Below are 22,147 nucleotides of genomic sequence, written 5' to 3' on the forward strand. Positions count from 1 at the left end.
CCGGTCGCCGCGCGCCGGGGGCAGTCGGCGTCGCCGTGGTCTGCTCCCCGAGTTCGAAGCTCGTGGCTTAGGAGTCTGGTAGGGGCTGAGGGGTCGGTACAGCGCCCCCCACCCCCGCTCTGGTCAGCGCTCGCTGCGCACTCTGCGCGCTAGCGAGCAGCGCGATTATCCGCGTGACTCATCCAGCGCTCCGTCCCTTCCCTGCGCACGCAGCCGCCGGGCGCTGGTCTCGGGGCTCCCGGCCAGCTCTCGCGGGGCTCTTCGCGGGCTCTCCTGCCTGGCGGGGTGGGGATGGGGGTGGGAGGCGAGGCGGGAGGTGGGTGCCCAGAACTATGGTGGGCCTCGGAGCCTCGGAAGGCCGGAGGTGTGTTCCTCGCCTGGAAAAGGGCGGCTAAGAGGCCGCAGCGGGAAGTGGGAGGTAGGGTTTTGACATTTCAGGGAGCCAGAAAGGGAGTGAAAGGGCTCAAGACTTTGTGGGGTGGAGGAGGGCAGAGGGCCTGTGAAGCGAGGAGACACCTTTCAACCAGGGACTCTCAAAGCACTTTACAAGCCACGCACCCTCCTTTCCACTTTATGGATGAGCAAACTGAGTCATAAAGAGGTGAAATGGCGAGGTAAAGGTCATACGGCAGCTCGCTCCCTTGGCTCAGGCTCTGAGCGGCCGAGCCCACCGAAGGGGACTTAGCTGAGAAAGTGGACACGTGCCAGGAAGTGGAGCGGTGCGGTGGGACCCCGGTTCCCGAAAAGGGCACCGGGAGCTCGCGGCAGCCGTTCCTGCCCACCGGGAAGAGAAGAGGAAACGGCGATCGTTATTTCAGCCTTATAACTTTGCCTTCCCACCCCCACACTCCCCTAAGTTTGTGATCAGTAATTTTCCAGCCGGGAAATGTTTTCGCCCTCATCTCTGCAAACAGTGGCTTTTTTTTTTTTTTTTTTTTTAACCCAAAAGTGAGTGTGGTGCTCGGTATCGCCTGCTAAACGTCGGCTTGCGAGGTGTTTGGTTTGGATTAAGGCGCGCAGAGCCGGGCTCCACCCGCCCTCTCCACGGAGCCTCCTCACCAGTCAACGCTGTCGCTCCCAGGAAAGACGAGGGGTGGAGGAGGGCTGGGAAAAGGGTCGAAGCCCCAGAACAGGGAAGAGTGTGCGCTCCCCCTCCCCCTCCCCGGGCTCTAGTTGCCTCATATTTTAAGTCGTTGTCACCTGTTTGTTTGAGTTCTGCGATGCTGGTACCTATTAGGTTTCCTCAGAATATTTGTTATCCCTGATTTTTCCACTTATTGCTGACCACAGAAGCATTCTTGGAATGCATCTCATCCCGAATGAATCCACTCGGCCCTGTCTGCCAACGACAGGAATCCCTTTAGGTCCGGTGAAGTGGACGCATTTGAAGATGACTTCCTCCTTTGGCCAACTCCTGCAGCTGGGGAGAAGGGCATACTTTGGCAGGGAAACCCCGACCCTCCCGTGGCTTGGAAGGGTTCAACTTCACCCCATAGGAGCCAGCCAGTTACTTGAACTCTGAAAATATTGCTCTTTTCAAAGGGAGGAACCAAGAAAGGAAGACACCTGCTACCCCTCCCCCCACTCCTTTCATTGTGATGGCAAAAGTATCTTGGAATGCTAGAACTCAGGATTGAATGGAAAAGTTACCCGCTTTCCTATCAAGGCCTAGGTTTCTAAACCCCAACGAACTTGGATGAGCCCTTGATTGGCAGCCATTAACCCTAGGCGTGTAAACATGTACACCAAGGACTTGGGATTTCTAACTTAGGTAGCCAGTGCAGGAAGTTTTTTCTGCTTTGCTCTTATTTATCTAAAGCAGGAACCTTTCCCCTTCAACAAGAGTAACTACCATAATGAAAAAACAGTATTACACAGGTGAATTGGAAAGATACTATTATTATATAATCGAGCCAGGATTCTGAAACTCAGTTCAAAAAGATGAACTTGTGGGGCACCTGGGTGGCTCGGTTAAGTGTCTGACTTCAGCTCAGGTCATGATCTCCAGTCTGTGAGTTCAAGCCCTGCATTTGGCTCTGTGCTGACAGCTCAGAGCCTGGAGCCTGCTTTGAATTCTGTGTGTGTGTCTCTCTCTCTGTCCCTCCCTTGCTCTCTCTCTCTTTCAAAAATAAATAAACATAAAAAAATTTTTTTTTAAAAAGATGAATTTGTAGTTTCCAAGCAGCCTTCAGGAGGGGAAAAACCAGTGCCTCTGTGACAGGCAACTATTTGGTTATTCCTCTGGTTGCATCATAAAGGGAAATCTCTATATTTGCTGCAGATTTCTAAAAGTGGTAAGGAACTTCAAGTTTACAAATCATCTCCTTTCAAGGCAGGTGCCTGGTGTGACAACAGGGTTATGACCCTCCCTCTTTTCAGAACAGGTAGGTCCAGAAGAGTTAAATCCCTGCCCTGTATAATTTATAAACATGAGGCTGAGTAAACCTTTGATGACTAAATTGCACTCTAAAATAATAATAATAGAAGACACCCTTTAAAGAAGAATTACATACTTACTGGTGACTTTATTTCAGCAAACTGATATTACAAGTTTTGTGGTATGGAAGTTAATTATTAATGTCCTTGGAGTTATAAAATGGATTTTTTTTCCTGCATTCGTTGGCAGAAGATGTTCTGGAAACCATCGGCGTTGGGGGCTTGAGGACATGGAGCCTTGCAGGGGTTCATAGATTGAAGAGGCTCAGCATGTTTCAGATTAAGGACTCTGCGCCCAGAACTGAACACCAGGTCTGGGCAAATAGAGTTCCCCAGGGAGCCTGGCTGCACCCTGGCCCAGGGTGTCCGTACAACTGCACAAAACTCGGGAAAGGCTACTTTTCCTGAAAGAGAAAGCAAGAGCTGATTTTAAGTATCCAAACTGCTTTGCAATGAAATCTGTACTGAGAACTGAGCACAGGGGCTTAGAGGCTTTGCGAGGTCGCAAAGGTTTTCTTAGCCGCCACTTTCATCTTGGAAACTCCAGCCTGATTTTCACCTCAGTTGTGCGTAGAGGTTAAGAAAGTGGGCTTTAGCATTCAGTTTCCTGAGCTTGTGTTCTGACACGGCTGCTTTTAGCTGAGCAGGTTAGCTGGCCTCACTTTGCCTGTTTCTTCTTTAAAATGGGGATAGTCATGGTACCTACCTGTTATGTTATTGAGGATTACAAATGGGATTATCCAGATAAGGTATTTATCATAGGCCTTGGCATTATGCACGGTGTGTCTTACCATCACCAGCACTTTCCAGGGCGCCGCAGGCTTCATGAGGACAGGAGCTGTTGCCTGGCTCACTGCCATACCCCCCAAGTCCCAATACATAGTAGTGCTCTGTGTTTGTTGAATAAATGAATAATGTACTTCAGCAGGAAGCTGCTCTTTCCTTTCAGCTCTCCATTGGAGGCACATTAGTCCCATTTTTTGTCAAGAGTTTCAATGCATCCAGGGTCTTATCCTAATTTTTCCTCCCGTGTTTGATCATTCTTACCCAGCTTCCCAAGATAGAAACCTAGATTCCCCTCAATTCTTCCCTTATTTTCTTGGGCCTGGACGTTTAGGCATCCACAGAGCTCACCCACTTCCATTCCTACGTGTCTCCGCTACTTCTGACCGAGTTGAGCGGCCTGGGCTCATTCTCATTTCTAGCTTTTAATTATTGCTGTGGCTTCCAAACTGTTGTCCACCTCCTCCTCTGTCTCCGCCGCCTCCCCCATAGACCCGCTGGAATTTCCCTGCTAGATTGAATCCATTTTGCTCACAAATCACTTCGCAGCCTCATATACCACACTCTTCTACTATGGCCCTTGAACACTTGGCAGGACCATCTCTAGAGGCTGACCCCACCCTCCGTAACCTTTAACTGGATGTTCTCTCTAGTCCAAGTACGTGATGTGTGTGGTTCCCCCCACCCACTCACACACACACAGCCCCGTTGGCCATTTTGCTATCGGAAATACTTTTCCTCCCCTCGAGCGCTGGTCATCCTCAAACTTCAGAGCCCCATGGTCTATTAGTCCTCTCCCTCTAGGCCATGGTGTTCTTCCCTCTGAGCTGCAATAAAGCTGCGTGGTGACTCTGCTATGACATCGTCCCAGTGGACTCCGTGATCTGGTTACTTGTTTGTGGCTCTTGTTCTGCTGTGGCATCCTTTAGGACCAGTGCCCAGTGAGGATGCATTTTAGGAAGGAGGGAGCAAAGCTGCCTTGGTAAGGCGATTCATCAGGAAGCCCCTGCTCTTTCCTATCTTGTCAATAACCTTCCTCTCTGCTTCAGAGACCGCTGGCTCGGTTCTGTTTTCCAGTCCCTCTCTTCCCTCCACCGCTTCTTTTCTTTCATTGAAAAGTGCTAAGGGGGCGTCTGGGTGGCTCAGTCGGTCAGCTCAGGTCACGATCTCACGCTCATGGGTTTGAGCCCCACGTCGTCTCTGTGCTGACAGCTCAGAGCCTGGAGGCTGCTTCAGATTCTGTGTCTCCCTCTCTCTCCAACCCTTCCCTGCTCACCCTCTGTCTCTCTCTCTGTCTCTCAAAAAATAAAATAAAACATTAAAAAAAAAGGGGGGGGCTTTGGAGGAGACAGAAAATAAAGTCCTTCATAACTCTGCCCTCACAAAACAGACAAACAGTGAGAGAACAGTCCTGGCCGAGGCATTGTAATAAAACAAACTAGAAAATACAAACAAAAATAACCAAAAGCCAAACCAAAACCAAATGGAGAACGAGTCACCTCTTTTCTGTAGCCAAATCCATTGCTTTTCAAAACCCAAACATTGGGTATTGAAGTTTTTAGAGCAGAAAATGAGTCACAGACATTTAAAAATCAATTCTGAGAAATTGAAAATCTTTTTCATGAATTTTAGGTTTGATCACTTAAGTTACATCTTTAGAGCTCCCAAATGTTAAGCAATACACCTTCTTTAGGGTATTTAAAAAGAAATTCTAAACTTAATGGGATTACTACCTTGAAGATGTTTGAACTGCCAGCATTTTTAAAATTGTGTTTTCATCTTGTTCTGAGAGGTTAAGAAGATACAAAAATATACCAAAAAAAAAAATCATGCTCTTTTCAGGCTGTTTCTGTTTAAGTACAGAGTAATATCTTTTAAGAGTAGGATACATAGTAGAAATAGTTCTCTCTCTCTTTTTTTAATGTTTTATTTATTTCTAGGAGAGAGAGAGAGAGAGACAGCGTGAGCAGGGGAGGGTCAAAGAGAGAGGGAGTCACAGACTGAAACAGGCTCCAGGCTCTGAGCCTGCAGTCAGCACAGAGCCCGACGCGGGGCTTGAACCCACGAACTGTGAGATCGTGACCTAAGCGAAAGTCGGACATTTAACCAACTAAGCCACCCAGGGGCCCCTAGAAATAGTTCTCTTAACAAAAAAATAGGGACTAACATCATTTACCATCTTTATCTAGTATGGTTGTTTTTAAGTCCACAAGGAGAATCTTCTGATACAACGTGCACAAAGTTAGCATTTAAAAGTAAAAAAAACTAGGAAAACAAAACAAGGCAAGTCAGCAGGGGAAAAAAAAAACCTATTGCTGGAATTTTCTCCTTGATTTGGTCCACCAAATTTCCCTGGCTTGTTAAAACCTCTTTCCTGGGGGACAATTAGCATCGAAAGAACTAAGACATATTCTCAGATTCTGTTTTCTTAATTTAAAAACCTCAATACCTCAGGTTCTTAGCATAGGACGATGTTGTTTGTCTGAGGAAAACACAGTTCCCTGGTGTAAATCAGAATGGAGGTACACATTTTGCATTATGGAAAGTGTAGGGATTTTGAGGGTTCAAAAGTGAACGCTTCACACCCTGAGAAATGCAAACAAGAAACAAACAGTTCTGTGTTTAATTTTCTTCTCAGTTTGTGGGCCGGTCAAGAGGATAGGTTATTTTTGCCAATTTGACATTATGTACTTTGAGCCAAGGAAATGATTTTTAAAAAAATAATAGTAACAATGCATTTGATTACCCTGCGGTTGACTTTTTTTCCACAAACATTGTGTTTGTTAATCAATTTTAATGTACTGGCTGGTGGGGATAGTGCTAGGAAGATGGCCAGTGCCAATGCTAAAGGGAAAAAAAAAACCAAAATTAATTTCCGGCAGCACTAAATATCTCATTGTGCTTGATGCATTTTTCAAAGTCTGATAACTCTAATGTAGACACACGCTCTCATGTCAAGGGATGACCAGAAGCTTTTTGAAAGAGGAAACCCTAGAATGGTTACCTAACCTTAGAGGAATTCCCAGCATTTTAATAGAGATTCAAGAAGGTAATCTATTCAAACTGCATTCAGTCTATGTTGTCAGTTACTGATGAATTTTTCTGGTTGCTACATTTACCCAACAAAGTGCTCAGAGCCAAGTGTTTACGGGAAACACTGAACTGTTGAATTTCAATGTTCTAGGTTTCATTCAGCAAACTAGGTTTTCCATTAAAATAGCAACTCATCTGAGCTTCGTTAAAGACTAGTCACTATCTTTGGGTTATCTGGGTGCAGATTACAGTGTCATTATCTGACTTGAATTCTCTGTACCGCCTTTCTTGCTGTAACTCAGTGAAGGAGGGCAGATCTCACAGTGTTAACGGGAGAGGAAGGAAGGGCTGGAGTTGCAAATGGTAATAGGAGAGATGGCTGGCGCTGCCACCCAAGAATTGGGATTCCAGGCCTCTTACTGGCTCTTACTAGCTGCACGACCTTGGGCAAGCTGTGTCATGCCGCTACATTCTACTTTCCTCGTCTGTATAATGGGGCTATGCACGTACCTGCCTCACAAAGCTGTTGGGAAGATTAAGCAAGATGTTGGTTATGAAACGTGGCGGGAATGTTTGTTTTTCCCCTCTGGCAACAAAACCTGACACAGTTCTCCCAGTTCCATGAACTTGAAATCGGGTCTGCGGTACCCAGCATTGGGAGATGATGCAGTATCTTGGTTTGAAAGCTCAGATGCCAGGCCACTAATGCTGGCTCAGTCGGAGCAGCATGCGACTCTTGACCTCAGGGTCGTGACTTTGAGCCCCTTGTTGGGCATAGAGATTATTTTAAAAAGAAGGCTAAAATGCTTTTTCACGGTATCTTATTTCCCTCCAAATATTCCAACATCACTGCAGATGTAACAACTAAGGACCATCCTCACCTGAAACCTCACAAAGACGCTGTTTGAAGTAGCGCCGTGTATAAATAAGCATGAGTTCACATCATGTGTTACAAAGGGCTTTTTTGCTCTTGTTGAATCTAGAAAGACAGTGACAGTTGACCCTTCATAAGCCAGTCAAGAGCTAGATTGGACATGGAGCTTCAAGATGAAGCTCATACTCGATTATAAGGTTGATAAGGTTGGCAAAATTCTTTTTTTTTTTTTAATGTTTATTTATTTTTGGGAGAGAGGACTAGTAAGCAGGAGAGGAGCAGAGAGAGAGGGAGAGAGAGAATCCCAAGAACCTCCACACTGTCAGCATGGAGCCCAATGTGGGGCTCAGTCTCAGAAACTGTGACATCATGACCTGAACTGAAAGCAAGAGCCAGACGTTTAACTAACTATGCCACCCAGGCACCCCGATGTTGGCAAAATCCTAACTTTGTTTTTCCTGGAGGAGTACTAGAAAGATCTGCTGTGTTCCCCCTTCAAGATTCAGAGGGGTAGGGAGCATCTGGGTGGCTCAGGCGACTAAGTGTCAAACTTCAGCTCCGGTCATGATCTCACAGTCCGTGAATTCGAGCCCCACGTCAGGCTCTGTGCTGACAGCTCAGAGCTTGGAACCTGTTTCAGATTCTGTGTCTCCCTCTATCTCTGCCCCTCCCCTGCTCACGCTCTGTCTCTCTCTGCCTCAACAATAAATAAACATTAAAAAATTAAAAAAAAAAAGATTCAGAGGGGCTGCCATTTTCAAATTAATCATTAACATCAAGGCTATGAGGCACTGAGCCAGGTACTGTGCTGAGCTCTTTATATGCAGCAAGTCGTGCTCCCTTCAGACCAACCCTGTGACGGTGATGCCACTGGTACCCAAGTATGGAGACTTGCAGAAGCGAGGACCCAGCCTGACTTACTCTAATTTTAGAACGTAATGCAGCTTGCTGGCACGTAATTGGTGCTCAGTACATATTTGTTTAATAAGTGAACCCCAGTTTTCAATTTTGAAAAGTGCAGTGGAGAGGCTTGGAGACGGGAGATAGTGCTCTTAGAGCCCACACAGAGAAGGCGGCCTGTGGTATCAGTAGCCTGCATGCAGTCTGTCCCTCAGTCTTCCTTGTTCGTGCCTGTCTTCAGCTGCGTGGGGCTTCCCTGAGTCCAGAGGCTTTACCTCTCCGGAGAGTAAACCCCCGGTCTTCTGCCCAAGTTGGGGGAAAGGCAGTTACCCCGCTGCACAGGGGTAGGGAGGAATCTCGGGGCCCAACTGCTCAGATGGATGGAAGGATGGGTGGATGGATGGATTTTCCAACTGCCACCTATTATATAGGCTTTCAAGCACTAATTCTGTTTTTATTCCCCCATGCACTTTACTTTCTGAGTAACCTGGTGTCTCCTCTTCCGGAGCCTGCCAAGGTTCTTGTACCCTGCAATCAGTCTGCTTTATTTTCCACTTTCTCTGATCTAAATTTGTGGCCATTTGGCCATTTGCTTCTCAGTTCCCACCCTGGAGGGTTTTGCCTTTTTAATGCTTTTGCTGTCTCTTAATGGGGTTTTGGAAGGAGCATCAGAAAACAGGTTTAATACACCATGCTTAACGGAAAATCCCTTGCTCCTCTTATTATTTTGTCTTTTTCTTTTTTTAAAAAATTTTTTAAAAATTTATTTCTGAGAGAGAGAGAGACAGTGTGAGCAGGGGAGGGTCAGAGAGAGAGGGAGACACAGAATCTGAAACAGCTCCAGGCTATGAACTGTCAACACAGAGCCCAACCTGGGGCTCGAACCCACAAACCGTGAGATCATGACGTGAGCCACCCAGGCGCCCCTATTTTATCTTTTAAAGTTATTTTTTTTCTGCTTTCAAAAGTTAAGGCTTGCTAATTTTTAAAAAATTAAATAAATATGTGTTTCAAGTAAAAAAGAATCCACATCCTACCAATCCAGATATGGCTATGATTACCAGTTTGGTGTATAAAACTTCAGAATTTCGTATGTATATAAAAATACTAAAATTTATTTTTCAAATATGGCTTATCATTTGCACACCGTTTTGTAAATAGGCTTTTATTTTCACTTAGCAATGTACCATAGATATCTGTTCATGTTAATACATAAATATACCTTATACTTTTTTTTTAATGTTTTATTTATTTATAGGAGAGAGAGAGACAGCGTGAGCAGGGGAGGATCAGAGAGAGAGGGAGTGATAGACTCTGAAACAGGCTCCAGGCTCTGAGCTGGCAGTCAGCACAGAGCCCGATGTGGGGCTCAAACCCACGAACCGCGAGATCATGACCTAAGCGAAAGTCGGACGCTTAACCGACTAAGCCACCCAGGCGCCCCAAATATACCTTATACTTTTAAACACATTATAGTTTTCCTGATATTGGTATTAATCAACCCCTTTTGATGGACGTTTAGTGCATTTCCACTTTTTCGCTGTTACAAAATTCCTATGTGCATACTTAGACATACTCGGTTATTTCCTTAGGCTCAATTTAGAGAAATCGTTTCGTTAGGTTAACGTCATCAGATATTATCAAGTTGTTCCCATCAGCAGCGGATACTCCTGTCTGCGAAGTATCAAGGTACTGCTTTCCTTACATGCTGTGTAGCACTGAGTGTAATCATCTTGTCCCTTTGTTACTCCTTTTAAATACTGATATCAACAAATATCAGCTTTGGGGCTAATCAGCCTCTTTGGAAGTTTGGGCCTCCTTCAGATCCTGATGGTTTGGAAATTGTACAGTGTCAGAACGTAATCAGAGGCTTCCACTTTGCACATATGGAAACAGAGGTCAAGGGAGCGGAGGTGACTCGCCCATGGCACAACCCGGGACACGTGTCCTGACTCCCAGCCAAGTCCAAGCGTTCCCTGCATCAAACTGCACAGACATAGGAGCCCCATAGCCTGCCCTTCACTGAGCCCCTCTAACTTCTGAAGTCAGTCATGCACCTCAGGGAGAGGGATGAGAAGGAGCATTTTGCGAGTACCTTCTAAGAGCCTCTCCTGCCCCGGGTACCATGTTATGCCCACATAATCCCATCAGGTAGCTCTTCTTAACTCCATTACACCAGGGGGAAATGCGAGAACTGGAGATTCAGCTAATCAAATCAGTCATCTGCGCCCAGTCCGGGTTGGGGTTGTGGGCAGGGGTAGGGGGTGGGGCTGGGGGGGTGCGTTTAGCTTCGGGACTAGACGAGATTAGCTAGAGTGAATATTGTGGCAGCCTGGGAGTTGTATTTAAAGCAAGGAAGAGTGGTATCAGCAAGGCCAAGACTGCCCTGAGTGGGCAAGGGGTGTGTTTCCTGGGAAGAGCCTCTGATACTACTCCCACCCCACCCCTGCAAGCGCTAATTCAGGCTAAGAGTAAAAACTGGCAGCGCTAGCGACTCTCAAGGCAGCGTCTCGCTGTTTCAGGATCCCATGTTGCTCAGGGTTGAGCACAAGTCCAGCACAATGCTCGCTGGCTGAGCCTCTGTTCTGGAACGACTGAACTGTCCAGCATGGCCAGTGTGTAAATGTCAAGTAAACACCAAATTCAAGTGCAATCTAACTATTGTGCTGGGACTGTTTGCTTTAGATATAATAGTCAGCAGGAAGGGAGAAGGAGAGGGAGGGAGGAAACTATATGTCACCTCACAGGGCAAATCGTGAGCGTGCGAGCCCTCCCTTGGCTGGCTGGAATGTCACAGAGACCCATGTCAAATAAATAAAGAGCCTGCACTCCATGTTGCAAAAATAAGCATGTCCATTTGCTTGAAAAAAATTTTTCAGATGAGGGAACATTTTCCAGTCAATCACACTGCAGCAAAGTCATTCTGTTGAATTTGTGACTCACAGGCTCTGTGTGTCAATAGACAGTAAGCCCAGCGTTATGACTTCACTGGGAGATGAAGCAGAAGTTGGGATGAGGCAGGGCCGGCTTTCAAACAGGGCTCGAAGCTCTGACAATAAATAGCAAAGGAAAGTCTGACCACTCACAGCTGGGCGATTGCATCTGTTGCTCCCTTTTCTTGACTTCTTGCTTGTCTTCTAGAAAAGGACTAGTTTGAAACGTTAACCGATTTCATCCTTCCCTTGCCTCCACGTGGATGGAGGGCTCTGACTGACAGAGTGTCTCCTGTGCTCGGCGTCCTGTCTCATTGTGTCCTCACAGCAATTCTGCAGGGTGGTTGGTATTTGTGTTATTTTGTGGCGGAGAAGACTGAGGACCACAGAGCCAGGCACCTTTGGGACCTTCTTGCCAAGGATTCAACCACAGTTCTTTCTGGCTTCGATTTCAGACTCTGAACATTTTTTTTTCCCGGACAACCTCGCATTTTGCTGTTTAACTGTAAGCCAGACAGTAGCCTTGGCACTGGGGCTCCACAGATAAATAAAAAGTGGTTTCTGCCCTCAAAGAGCTCAGGGACCAGTCAAAATGCCCTTGTCTGGGATTTAAGACCACGGGGACGTGCTTAGTTCAGGTTGCCCCAAAACAGTAGGTATTTAAGAAAAGGTAGTAACAAGAGACACCAGGCTTGTTTTCCAAATTGGCACCACTTGTGGATGCCTCAGGAATGCCTGAGGGATAGAAAAACCGTGGAGAGATAATAGACCACAGATGAGCGAAAACATCGTACTAAAACGGCTGACCCGAAAGCAAAGCCAGCCTGTGGCCAGTCCGCTTTGTGCGGCGCACCAGCTCAGGAAAGGGCAGAGGCTTGACTTTCCATCCCGTGTAGCCACGGGGCAGGGAGGGCAGGGACGCGAGCCTGGACCATGCAGCTGGAGGGCTTGGCCTCTGGTCTGGGCTTGGCTACCACACGTGAATTTGGGTCAGCCATTCACTCGGTCTGCGTGTCAGCCTCTGCTGCTGTAACGGGAAGGTGAGAAGGAGCAAGTCTCTTGTGGCTCAAAAGCATCAGGATTAACCTGGCTGGTTGGATCTATCTGCTCTTGACTTTGGATGGTTGCAGCCTCCATATTTGCAATGTTTAGAAATGAAAGAAGCGAGGAACCTGCTAGTTGTGAAGGCGGAGACATTTCTTCACTCTCCCAGCAGCTCTGCTGAAAAGTAACTTTGATCTTTTCAAACATCTGCTGTCTGACTAGGACCAAAGCAGTTCTTAGAGTGGCTTTAACCTTCATTTTAATAGAACACCGTTGTTTTTTTTTTCTCTTTCTCTCTGCCATCCCAATGTTCTCCCAGCTCAGAGAAGCTGTCAGCGTGTAGAACATATTCCCTGGTTGCCCTGGTCGTTCTAAAGTTCCAGTCCTTAAAGTGTTTCTTCCGGATGGTTGGGAAAATTCTTGAAAGGACATGGTCAATACTCTTTTGCTGGAGTATACTTTTAAAAAATTTATTTTGGCTCTGTGTTGTTTGTCAAGCCCTCATGGAGCCCTGTGAGGAGACTGCTCCTTTTACCATTTTGAATTTCTCCCCTTCTAATTGGCAAGCATCATATTTCCGCTGTAATCTGCCTGAAAAACAAACAGGAGAGTTTACACTCGTCTCTGTGCCAACCATCTGCCCACTCAATGATCTCTACAACAATGTAAGTGCTAGAAGACCAACTGTGTGTGTGTGTGTGTGTGTGTGTGTGTGTAGGGAGAAAAATTCATTCACTCCTTTACACGGCTGATGTTTAAGGAGCACTGACCATGTGTCGGGCTCAGCCCTGGACACTGAGAACATCAGTGGAGAACAAAGATAGATTGACCCAGGAGCCTCTGGGTGGCTCAGTCAGTTAATCAAGTTGACTCTTGATTTCGGATCAGGTCATGATCTCACAGTTTGTGGGTTTGAGCCCGACATCGGGCTCTGTGCTGGGCATGGAGCCTGTTTGGGATTCTCTCTCTCTCTGTCAAAATAACCATTAAAAAAAAAAAAGGACAGATGTGACCATACGCACAACAAGTTTACAGTCTATTGCCAGGAGACATATATTCATCAAATAATCACAAACGTAACAGCAAACTGCAGAAACTGCTATGAAAGAGGATGTCTAGTATAGGAAAGCTCATAACAGGGGCCGCTGGTCTGGTTAGGGTGTATAAGGAGTGCAGTGGAAAGATGAAAGTCATGCTGTCCTTGTGAACTACGACCCCCTGATGAACGGTTAAGGCCAGGTATTTATGCCTTAAATTTCTAAAATTAGCCTGGCCTCGATGGTATTTTTGGATTATTGAATTTTTAAAGTTATTTCATGCCCCAGGATAGGGACTTAGGACACAGAGATAAAGAAGACATTGCCGAGGAGACACTCCCCTGAAAGTAATTGTAATACAAGGTGCCAGGTGTTATAATAGCAGGCAGGATGCACAAGGTTGCCCGGGTGCCCAGAAGAGAGAGGGGTCAATTCTGGCTGGGAGGGTGCCCCACTTCTCGGAGCGGGGTTCAGGCAGAACAGAGCACAGTGGAGGGAGGGTGTGAGGTGCATAGGTGGAACGGTGTGAGATCTGGGGGGCTCCAAGTAGAGTGCACAGGTGGGATTGGTCATCGGGGGGCAAAAATTGAGGGGTCCAGTGTCAGGACTTTCCTTAAATCAAAGAGTTACTCAAGACCCACATGTTGAAGTTGTACTTCCCACGTTTTCAGTGATCGTAGAGCTATGTTAAATTTTTTGTCATAGATTTATTCTACCAGTCATAATATGATTCATATTTTCTTGAAACCCACTCTATTTTTTAAAACTTTAAAACATATATAATAGTAAATATGTGTGATATCACAATTTGGATGTACTAGTTCAACATTGTATAACACATAATACAATAAACACACAGTTAAAATAATCACTGTTTCTCCGTGTACCATTTAAAGAAAGTCTTCTTGAGTACTCTGAGTGGTACTTCTATTCCATTTTTGTAAAATCCATCCTACCATAACTCTAGGGCTATTTATTTATTTAAAACATTATTTATTTATTTTGAAAGAGACAGAGACAGCATGAGCAGGGGAGAGTCAGAGAGTGGGAGAAAATTCCAAGCAGGCTTCGCACCGCCAGCGCACAGTGCGGGGCTTGAACTCATGAAACTGTGAGATCATGACCTGGGCCGAAACCAAGAGTCACACACTTAACCGACTGAGCCACCCAGGTGCTCCTAGGGCAACTTAGATGTTAAAAACGAAAGCCTACTTCTTTCTTCTATCACTCGTGTGTTACATTCAGCAACTGAGCCGTATCTTTTCCATCTAAACTGGCTTCTATGTCTAGCGGTTCAAGACCATTTCATCCTTCTGCTTTTGGGCTTGGATTCTCACTCTTTTAAAAGCCTGTTTTCTCCCATTTATCTAGTTCTGAAGAGCATGGCTGTCCATCCAATGGCAGTCCACCCACGTACCTCCTCTCGTGCTCCCCAGAGGCAACACTTTTGGTGGTCAGTTGCCTATTTAAAATATAGAATGTATTTTCTGCCCAAGAATACTCATAAGTAAAAGGGAATTTGCCTTAATTAAGCATCTCCTCTTTGAATCAATCCTCAAAACAACCCTCAAACAGTAGTAGTTAAAGCTTCATTTTACAGACGGGGAAACGGGTTCAGATGGATGGGTTCAGATGGATCTGAGCAACGGCTGGCCTCAGGGCTATGCAGCCAGCTGGAGCCGGGCTTTGTATTCAGAATGATCTAGAGACCCAGAGCCTGGGGCTGTCTCTCTGGCTTCTAAATTTACTTGGGCGAACTTTGTTCTTCATCCATTTAACAGACATTTGCTAATGCTAGTTCTGTAAAAAAAAAAAAAAAACGCTGCTATAGTAAGGGAGGTTCAGAGAAGAATATGAATGATTCAGGCTGTGTTCCTGGGGAGTCAGAATTGAAAACAATTATGTTTTAACAAATTTAACTAATTATTAAGTTTAAAAAATTAAATGTGTATCGACTGAAACATGTACATGGCAAAAGATTCAAATCGTTTATGAAAAAATCTAAGATTGAAAACAAAACCTTTTCCTATTACTCCTAAATACAAGATCTGTGCTATAGATGAAACCATTATGAACTGCTTCTTATTGTTTTTACTTTTCTCTGCTGCTCTACCACAGACTTTGAAGTGACGGTGAACAATATGCTTTCTTTTCCTTTATAACGTTAATATAGAAATAGAAAACCAAGTCTATGCAAAAAGAAGAAGGAAGCTAGTATGCAATGTAGTTGCTATGGCTGAACATCAGATCTGCTTCTTAGCTTCCTGGTAGCCAAGGCAAAAAGAGAACAAGCTAAGGTCCATAGCTCTCATTATCACAGAGGAACGAAGCCTATTGTTATTTCGGGTCTCCAAGCCTCAAGTTCACTTCTCACCTGGAAGCCCACATAGGGACATTGTCTTGTCAGATATAATACTTAATGTTTTGGGCTATAGCTTTAACCACAAATGCCAATTTCTGCCTGCCATTTCTGGTGAAGACTTTTAATTAAGGTCAAGGGCTTCACTGACGCAGACATCAGTGAGGGCTAGGCTCACCTGGCTTAACAACAGACCTCGAATACAAAGCAGGATGAATAAAGGGCTGGTTATGGCTACCAGTAGAGCAGGAGCTCAGAGGACCATGTGATTATTTGCAAGTCAGGCCAGGGAGAAAGTCTTCACAAAGGAGAAAAAGATTGCACTGGGGTTGGAGGAATAGTGTCAGTAGGCAGAGAAAGGGCCGAAAGGGAGGGACATTCCAGTTTAGGGAGCGAGCGCAATGGCACACAGAAATGAAAACGCTTGGCTTGTTTGGAGAATGTCAAACTGTCAGGGGTCGAGAGAAGGAGATTCTAATAAGACTTCTGTGAAAGAGGCTGGATTTGCTGCTGGGACATTTTCTAGCTCTTCCGAGACAACTTTTTGTTTAGTTAAGCGAAAATGAATGAGGATCAGATGGGCCACATTTCTCTTGAACGCACACGGGTTTAAACGAAGGGGAAAAAGAACTTGACAGAATGTGTCTTGGCTCTTGCCAAACCCAAAGTATTTGAAAAATCACACAAGACACATCTCGGACCCAAACACATGCCTGGATTCTCCCACTCCTAATTGCAGCTGCAGCCGCTTAATAAAATGAATTGTGTACAAGAGAATGGGGTCTGAATGGAGGAGCCTCGTTAAAAAGGGTGACTGATGCGGGGCGGTTAGCCCAGTTCACCCTCGAGAGCGCGCACATCTCATGCCCTTGTAGAAAAAGAGAACGGACCAATGGACAGTCGCTAACCGGGCCATTGACGCAGCTCTCGTGTAGAACAATTAAAACCCCATATTACTTAACTTTATTGTATCATGTGTAGAAAGAACTCAGCATCTCTTGTTTCTCTCCCTCCTCTGTCTCTCGGTTTTACATTTCAGTGTGTAAAGAATGAAAAGAAAAGAAATATGTTTTGCATCAGTCTCTATTCACATGAGTGGAGACCAAATGAGAGATGGCGGAAATAAAAGAACAAGGTCTCTAACGTACTATTTATTATGATTCTAAATTCTTGGCCTGAGGATCATGGACACTTGAAGAATGGAAGGAATCTGAGGCTCAGAGAAGTTAACGGATCTTGCCTGTGATCCACAGTTGGTCAGTTGTAAGACTAAACACTCGGACCTGGGCCTCCGGTGCCTGTCCTTTTTTAGCCTGCACACTTGTGTAGGCTCAGAACTGACTGGGTGGCTCAGTCAGTTACGTATCCAGCTTCAGCTCAGGTCATGATCTCATGGTTCTTGGGTTCGAGCCCCGTATTGAGCTGTGCTGACAGCACAGAGCCTGCTTCTGACCCTCTGTCCTCCGCTCTCTCTGCCCCTCCTCTGCTCTCTCTCTTTTTCTCTCAAAAATAAATATTAAATATATTTTTAAAAAGTGGATTCTCCCACATATTCCTCCTGTCCTTTCTTCTTCCCTTCCTTCTCTCCTTCTTCCCTTTCTCCATTTGCTCCCTCCTTCCTTCCTAAAGAGACATTTCTTGGATGATCAGTGATGGCTCAATGGTCGTTAAGGTATATTCACACTCGGTGTGGAGAGACCGCAGTGTAACTGTGCTATTATAGAGTTTAGAAATAAAGTGAGACACAATAGGCACGTGCGCGCGCGCGCGTGTGTGTGTGTGTGTGTGTGTGTGTGTTTGGGGCGGGGTAGGGTATAGGAGAATAAGGGAGGAAGGCTTCACAGAGGAGAAGGAAGCATCAAACAGGCCTTAAGGCCCTACAGAGAATCTACTGGATGGACCTGTGAGGAGGGGTAGGCTATGAGGTGTGTGGCAGGGGTGGATAGATGGGTGAGTGGCTGGGATTGAGGGCGCTGAGGCTTAGTGAGGCCAGGGATGGATTTGGGATGGGGGTGGTAGTGGTGTTGGCAATCAATGAGGGAGACGTGGGCAGGGGTCAGATCCCAAAGGGTCTTAAGTTCCATGTGAACGAGGAACTGGTTCATGGTGTGGTCATACTCATGCTTGCTGAAACCAGGGTTCATGGAGAGGAGTCTGGCTTCTGTTTTCATGTGTTGTGTGTGCGCACGCGCACAGGCACACCTGTTATATTCTTAAGGTCTTTAATTCCATCAGAACAGCATGATATTTTTGCTATGCACTTAGGATTCATGCACGTTTCTGTATGTAGGCTACACCTCAACAAACACTACAGGGAAAAAAAATGACATGCTGAGCAGAGTCATTATCAGCCTCTGAAACCACAAACTGAGCTCATTAAAGCAAAGGTCATGGTAAAGTAATTAGAATCCCTAGAATTATCTTTCTTGGTTCAGGGCTTGGAGAGTGTGATCAATGGGAAGACCAGTGGGACTCTCTGGGGAAAAGATTTTCCTACCTGGATGTACAGGGACTCCTCGTTCCTGATCTTGGTGACACTGTCACCTCTGGTCACTCAGCCCAGAAACCTGGGAGTGCCCCTTGACTACTCCCTCTCTCTTACCCTTCTTCTTTTTTAAATGTTCACTTATTTATTTTGAAAGAAAGTGAGAGAGAGACAGAAAGAGAGGGAGTCGGAGGATGCCCAGCAAGCTCATGCTGCCAGCACAGAGCCTGACATGAGGCTTGAACCCACGAACCGTGGGATTATGACCTGAGATGAAACCAAGAGTTGGAGGCTTAAGTGAGTCACGCAGGTGCCTGTCTCCCTTACCTTTCTTCTGTGGCCTCCCCATCCCCTAAGTGTTTCTGTAGTATATTGCTTTCTCTCGAGCTCTAGTTTCCCTGATTCAGTTTTGGTTGCCTTTCTCTCTTTATTCTACCAATTTATAGTTGGCTGTATCATGATTGCCTGGATTATTGCAGTCGCTCCCTAAATGGCCTCAGTGCCTCCACTCTTAGTCCCTGGAGCCCTTCTGACACCCCTGCCGGAGTGACTACTTCAGTGTGAGAATAACCTGCCACTGCTCAGCCTTCCCTGTCCCGTAGGGCAGTGCTCGGCTCTGACCAGACCCGCCGTCCCTTGGGCCTCTGTGGACTCCATGTCTTGCCGCTTTCAGCCTCAAACTTTATGTTGACCACAACGCCAGCCTGTAGCTTCCAGAACAAGGTAAGCTGGCTTTTGTTTGCTTGCCTGTGTGTGTGTTTTGTTTTGTTTTATTTTTTGTTTTGTTTTCGTAGCTTGCTTTTACTTTCTCTTGGTTTTGCTTCTGTGTCTTTGCTCACAACGTCCCCTGCAGTGGGGAGGCCCTTCCCACCCCATCACTTACTCTCCAAAGAAGAGCTCCCTTTGAATCAGCTCTTGGCCTTCAGCACCTGGCACAAAATTTGGCACATGGCAGATGGTCAGTAAAGGTTTACTGGATGAGAGTGCTCTTGACTCATGAGCACAGCCCAGGATGCCCCTTCTCTTACTCAGTCACTAGTGCGTTCATCTGCACAATCTCATTTGATCTTCGAAGTCGGTAGACAGGGTGCCATTCATATGGTATTGTATCAATATTGTAGCAGTTGGTAAATAAATAGCAACCTTCCTGAGTGCTCCTTACCACGCTGGTTTCTCCCCTGGAATCCCTTCCTACGATCCAGCAACTAAAGGGTTAACTCAGCCACTGCAGGGTACCCCCCTGCTCTACTGTTGCTAAATGATGGTGCACTGTCACCCCTGCCTGTCCCATGGGAGGGTTTTCCAGGCCCCATTTTACACAGGAAGCCGCAGCAGGCTCGTGCTGCCCCTGCCTGTGAATCCCGGGCTCTTCCCAGGACATAGTTAAGCCTCCTTCTCCTCCCTTTTGTATATGATGGCAGGTATCTGGGCTGATGGAACCCACTTGAGTGTGGCAGACTCCTCTGAGCACAGAGTAAGGCTCAGGATAGCCAAGCGAGTGTTGCAAATTCAAGATCGGCCAACTCAGATTTAGTTCAGCTCAGTCAAGCATCATGTTCACATGGAGACCCAGTGGGTCATTTCTGGCCTGGATGCGTAATTATTTCCCTTAGGTTATAACCGTTTCCCCGTCTCTCACTATCCAAAAAATAGTCCCCATCTCCAGCTCACACTTAACCGGTTGAGAGAGAGTAGGAGACAGAGCACAGAGCACAGTAATCGTTGCTGTTCCTGGGCGTGGGACCCCACATTTACACATAACGAAAAACATGCTTCCACGTGCTAAGGTTTTGTGCTCTGAAGCCCATCGCTCAGCTGGGCACTGCTAAACATCTGGGGCTTTGAAGAAGTTCACACCCACCTCCTATCTGCCCCGGAGCTCTCTCATTCCCGGACCTCTTGTTCACCAACAAACCGGGACCTCCTCCCAGGCCCCCGGAATGTTCTCCTGCCTCCAGGCCCTCCCTGAACGACCTACTGTAGCATGGCCTTGGTGCCAGCCTGTCCTTCTGGAAGCCTTGGACGCATGTGAGAAGTCCAGGGCAACGCCGAAATGACCACTCTTATGCTAGACTGGCCTGGAGCATGTCATAACCCAATGGCAAGCCTATAAATGTTGATGAATAGACACCGTTTGCCAGGCACTAGTCTGTGAGAAAGGGACAGTTTGTGTTATCTGGAAGTTTGGACCGTTTTGTTGTTGTTGTTTTTCATATTTTAATATCTTTAAAACTGGGATAGGCATTGCAATCAAAGGCTTCTACAATTGCTACTGGACAGGTGCTAGTCATGATATGTTAATGCCTTAATCAATTGATTTTACATATAAATATGTATAATATGCATAAGAGTGAAAAGGGATATAAAAATTTATTTCTTTTTAAAAAAGTTTATTTATTTTGAAAGAGAGTGGGGTAGGGGCAAAGGTGGGGGTGGGGGAGAGAGAGAGATTGACAATCCCAAGTAGAATCTGAGCTGTCAGCACAGAGCCTGATGCGGGGCTCAAACTCACAAGTCCGTGAGATCATGACCTGAGCCAAAATCAAGAGCCCTATGCTCAACTGACTGAGCCACCCAGGCGCCCCTCAAAAGATATTTCTAAGTAAGTTCAGAAGAGCTAGTTCTTTCACTAAGTATGAAATATAAATTTCCACTGATAAGAAGGCAATGGGTCATGATGTAGTTGGCACCATTTTTTCTTTCTTAGTGGTACCCAAAATAATGGTAACACTAAAAATTCGTTGGGGGTGCCTGGCTGGCTCAGTTGGTGGAGCACGCAAGTCTTGATCTCAGGGTTGTAAGTTTGAGCCCCACATTGGGTATAGAGATTATTTAAAAACAAAATCTTACGAGAGCCTGACTGGCTCCGTCGGAGGAGCCCGTGACTCTTGATCTCGGGGTCCTGAGTTCAAGACCCATGTTGTGTGTAGAGATTATTTAAATAAATAAAACTTCAAAATAATAAATAGAATCTTATATGTATATATAAATAAATAAAAATGTGTTGGAGGACTCCATTTGATGAAATACAGCATATGAGAATATGATCCTTTGTCCTCAAGGAGCCCACGTTTTAGTAGGGGAAAAAACCTAAAGTCGTGGATCGCAGTAAGTGCTGTGACAGAGGAAAGCATAGGGTGCTGTGGGCAGACAGGTGAGAACTGATGCGGCAGAAAGAGGATTTAAAGGGAAGGTGGCCTTGGAAGTTGAACTCGAAGGATGGCTGGCAGTTCATCAGGCAGAGAAGAAAGAATTCTAACCGCAGGGAGATGTGCAGAGGCAAGAATGTGCATCCCACTGGGGAAAGGATGAATATTTGGTTTGTAGGTCAGGGCGAGAGAGTGAGGGGACTCCTAGGTGTGCGCTAAAGGAGTTCGGTTTCGTTCCGGGGAGAGACACAATCAAGGCTTCCCTTTAGAATAGCATCTGTTTGCTGTGTGCCGGAAGGGCATGGGGCTACAAGCAGGGAGGCTGGGGAGGCACTGTTAGGAGTGGTCCACAAGGAAGCGTGAGGGTCCACGTGAGGAAAGGAGAGGCAAGATGGGGAGCCGGAGTCTTGCTGGCTTTTGGACCCTCCAACCACCCTTCCACCCTTGATACTCCAGTTGGAAGTATCATGCCCATTTTACAGTAGAGTCGACTGAGGCTGGATGAGGCACAATGGTTTGGATCAAAAGTCGAGTGGTGAAATCAGAACAGTACCAAGGGGAGTGCAGCTGACTGTTAAGTGGCCTCACAAGGTGGCCTAATTGTGGAGAAGACACTGTGGCCTGGAGGTCTAGCCCAGGGTCATGGCAGATTTAGAGACTGGATTAAGCCATCCATTTAGGGCTGCTTCTACTCTTGGAGCTCGAATCACATTCTCCCAGTTCTGAGGTGTGGAATACTTATGTTGTATTAGATCCTATTGGTTTATACCGGGCCACGCCATGCCGTGCCGTATTATCAACTGATTTACGGTGAAAAGTAGAAATGTCACAGTAAGGACAACATTCTAGTTGCTAGCATTCTCTCCCTCTGGAAGACCTGTCCATGGGCAGGCAGGGTGGGACAAGAAGGTTACCTCCTAGGTCTAACATCCTTCAAGCAGAAGGTCAGTTATGGGCCTTTAGTCTTTAAAGGCATCAGCCCCAGCCAGCCCAGTATACCCATCCTGCCCCCAGGAGAGAAAGGCTCAAAGTCCATTGGTGCGGACCTTTCCGTGAAGAGAGCGGGGATCTCCCTCTGAGTCTGACTAAGTCTTCATCGCGGTCTGCAAGGCGC

The sequence above is a fragment of the Crocuta crocuta genome, unplaced genomic scaffold, assembly GCF_008692635.1.
Source record: "Crocuta crocuta isolate KB4526 unplaced genomic scaffold, BGI_CrCroc_1.0 scaffold95, whole genome shotgun sequence".
Lineage (NCBI taxonomy): Eukaryota > Metazoa > Chordata > Mammalia > Carnivora > Hyaenidae > Crocuta > Crocuta crocuta.